A 4,153-nucleotide genomic window follows, 5' to 3' on the forward strand; every position below is an offset into this window, starting at 1 on the left:
TCCAAGTGTTGTAATAAAAAGACTATCAACTAGGAATTCTACATCCAGATAAACTGTCTTTTAAAAATGAAGACATTAAGCCATTTCCAGATAAACAAAAAAATGAGAGAATGTGTTACTATCACATACTAAATAGTAGCCTTTATGTAATCCCAGCACTTTGGGAGGCCGAGACGGGCGGATCGCAAGGTCAGGAGATCGAGACCATCCTGGCTAACACGGTGAAACCCCGTCTCTACTAAAAAATACAAAAAAATAGCCGGGCGAGGTGGCGGGCGCCTGTAGTCCCAGCTACTCGGGAGGCTGAGGCAGGAGAATGGCGTAAACCCGGGAGGCGGAGCTTGCAGTGAGCTGAGATCCGGCCACTGCACTCCAGCCTGGGCGACAGAGCGAGACTCCGTCTCAAAAAAAAAAAAAAAATAGTAGCCTTTAAGCTAAAATGAAAGAAGTCTGAAAAATAGTTCAAATACACACATAAAAATTATGAGCACTGTTAACGATAAGTACACAGTTATTATGAAAGACAGCATAAGCATATTTTTGTTTATAACTCTTCTCCTTTTTTAAAAGACAAAAGCATAAGGCAGTATTATAAAACTGTGTTGAAGACTTTATTAAGACGTCATTCATGAGAATAATAGCACAAAGCACAAGAGATGAGACAGACATATATTGAAGCAAACTTTCTGAATACCCTTGTAATTATTATTAACTTAAGTTACTAACCAAATTATATTGAGTCTAATTATAATTCCAAAAGTGACCACAAAGAAAATAACTCAAAAACTACAATAAAAGAAGCAACAAGGAAATTTAAAATGTACATTAGAAAATATTTAGCACAAAGGAAGGTAAGAATCAAGGAATAAAGGAACAAAAAAGACATGGAATATAAAAAACAAAGACCAAATGGCAAAATTAAATTCTACCTTATCAGTAATATCACTCAGTGTTAATAAATTAAACATTCTAAACAAAATAAAGAAATTTGCAGTATTTTTTTTTTAATTTTTATTTTTTGAGATGGAATCTAGCTCTGTCGCCCAGGCTGGAGTGCAGTGGCACCATCTCGGCTCACTGCAAGCTCTGCCTTTCAGGTTCACGCCATTCTCCTGCCTCAGCCTCCCAAGTAGTTGGGACTACAGGCGCCCACCACCATGCCTGGCTAATTTTTTGTATTTTTAGTAAAGATGGGGTTTCACTGTGTTAGCCAGGATGGTCTTGATCTCCTGACCTCGTGATCCACCCACCTTAGCCTCCCAAAGTGCTGGGATTACGGGCATGAGCCACCATGCCCGGCCAGCAGTATAGATTTTTAAAAGGCTCTTAATATATGCTATCTAAAAGAAAAATACTTTAAAGACACGAGTAGGTTAAAAATAAAAGAATGGAAAAAGATGAGCCATATTAGCAACAGCCAAAAGAAAGCTAGAGTGACTTTACCAATAAATTTCAAGACAAACGTTCTCACTAGAGACAAAGAAGGTCATTTATGTGCTAAACATGTCAATCCATCAGAAGATACAATCATTATAAACATACATACCCCTGAAAACTGAATACTCAGGTGCATGAAGCAAAACTGACAGGAATGAAGGGAAAAACAAACAATTCAACAATAATAGTGCATTTTCAGCACCCCACTTTCAATAATGGATAGAATACTAGTCAGATGATCCAGGAGACTCGAAACAACACTATCAACCTGATAGGCATATGCAGAATATACCACAGAACAAGAGAATACACATTCTTCTTACATGCTCATGAAATATTCTCCAGGATAGATCATATGCTCCGCCATGAAACACGTCTAAGTAAATTTAAACGGACTTGAATCACAGGAAGCATGTTTTCCAACCACAATGGAATTAAGTTAAAAAATAAATAATGGAAGGAAATTTGAGAAATTTACATATGAGTGGAAATGCAATAGCATATGTATATTTTTTTCCTCATTAAAGTTTTTTAATGGGTCTCAAAATTCTGTGACAAATTTTTGGTCAAGTTGTTTCCATTAAAAAGTACTGATTTTAAAAACTAATAACTTACAACTGCCACACGCAAAAAAGAAAACCAAAGTGGTCCACAAAACATTCTCCTTTCCTTCTGAAGATTTTACGATGCATTGTTATCATTAACCAGTCTTTTACTACTAAACTTAAATGGCCAATTGAAACAAACAGTTCTGAGATCTTTCTTCCACCACTGATTAAGAGTGGGGTGGAAGGTTTTAGGGATAATATTCATTTAGGCTTCTGAGCCTTCTGGGCAGACTTAGTGACCTTGCCAGCTCCAGCAGCCTTCTTGTCCACTGCTTTGATGACACCCACCGCAACTGTCTGTCTCATATCACGAACAGCAAAGTGACCCAAAGGTGGATAGTCTGAGAAGTTCTCAACACACGTGGGCTTCCCAGGAACCTTATCAACAATGGCAGCATCACCAGACTTCAAGAATTTAGGGCCATCTTCCAGCTTTTTACCAGATGGCAATCAATCTTTTCCTTCAGCTCAGCAAACTTGCATGCAATGTGAGCTGTGTGGCAATCCAATACAGGGGCATAGCCAGCACTTATTTGGCCTGGATGGTTCAGGATAATCACCTGAGCAGTGAAGTCAGCTGCTTCCATTGGTGGGGTTTTTTGCTGTCACCAGCCACATTGCCACGATGAACATTCTTGACAGACACATTCTTGACATTGAAGCCCACACTGACCCCAGGAAGAGCTTCACTCAAAGCTTCATGGTGCATTTCGACAGATTTTGCTTCAGTTGTAATGTTGACTGGAGCAAAGGTGACCACCGTACCGGGTTTGAGAGCACCAGTCTCCACTCGGCCAACAGGAAGAGTACCAATACCACCAATTTTGTAGACATCCTGGAGAGGCAGGCAAAAGGGCTTGTCAGTTGGACGAGTTGGTGGTAGGATGCAGTCCAGAGCCTCAAGCAGCGTGGTTCCACTGGCATTGCTATCCTTACGGGTGACCTTCCATCCCTTGAACTCAGGCGTGTTAGCATTGGGTCCAGCATGTTGTCACCGTTCCAACCAGAAATTGGCACAAATCCTACTGTGTCGGGGTTGTAGCCAATTTTCTTAATGTAAGTGCTGACTTCCTTAACAATTTCCTCATATCTCTTCTGGCTGTGGGGTGGCTCAGTAGAATCCGTTTTGTTAACACCAACAATTAGTTGTTTCACACCCAGTGTGTAAGCCAGAAGGGCATGCTCTCGGGTCTGCCCACTCTTGGAGATACTAGCTTCAAATTCACCAACACTAGCAGCAACAATCAGGACAGCACAGTCAGCCTGAGATGTCCCTGTAATCATGTTTTTGATGAAGTCTCTGTGTCCTGGGGCACCAATGATAGTCACATAGTACTTGCTGGTCTCAAATTTCCACAAGGAGATATCAATGCTGATACCATGTTCACGCTCAGCTTTCAGTTTATCCAAGACCCAGGCATACTTGAAGGAGCCCTTTCCCATCTCAGCAGCCTCCTTCTCAAATTTTTCAATGGTTCTGTTGTTGATGCCACCGCATTTGTAGATCAAATGGTCAGTAGTGGTGGACTTGCCTGAATCTACATGTCCAATGATGACAATGTTGATATGAGTCTTTTCCTTTCCCATTTTGGCTTTTAGGGGTAGTTTTCATGACATCTGTGTTCTGGCAGCAAACCCGTTGCGAAAAAAAAGCTGCAATAACATATTGTCAAATCACAATGGGTCAAAAAAAATCTCAAGGGAAATTCCAAAATATTTTGAGATTAATTAAAACAAAAACACAACATGCCAAAATTTATGGCTGCAGTGAAAGCAGTGCTTAAAAGGAAATTTATACCTGATTTCCTTTTATTTTACCCATAATATATTTTTGTTCTTTCTTACTTCTCAATAAAAGAAAATTAAATAAACTTTGTGTATTTTACTGCATATCATTAATTTTTTAAAAAGTTGAGACTATATTTCTCTGATTTAGTGCTCGTTATTCAGGGTAAGTGGCAAGGGCGAAAACTCCTTCCCCTTATATGGAGAATAATTTAATCTTTTGTATTATATCCTTTCTGTGTAACATTAGAAATTGAGAATGTTTTCCAGTTTCTAAATTTCAATACTTATTGGTATAATACAGAATTTTGGACCACTATTAA

General features: G+C 39.2%; 1 pseudogene across 1 annotated transcript; it reads right to left on the reverse strand.

Annotated features, from left to right (window-relative positions):
• Positions 1-1,946: 1,946 nt before the first annotated feature.
• Positions 1,947-3,693, reverse strand: LOC112620954 (annotated as a pseudogene). Its single transcript, XR_003118629.1, has one exon. The product of XR_003118629.1 is annotated as an elongation factor 1-alpha 1 pseudogene (transcript).
• Positions 3,694-4,153: the final 460 nt, after the last annotated feature.

This window comes from Theropithecus gelada, chromosome 3 (genome assembly GCF_003255815.1).
Source record: "Theropithecus gelada isolate Dixy chromosome 3, Tgel_1.0, whole genome shotgun sequence".
Classification (NCBI taxonomy): Eukaryota; Metazoa; Chordata; class Mammalia; order Primates; family Cercopithecidae; genus Theropithecus; species Theropithecus gelada.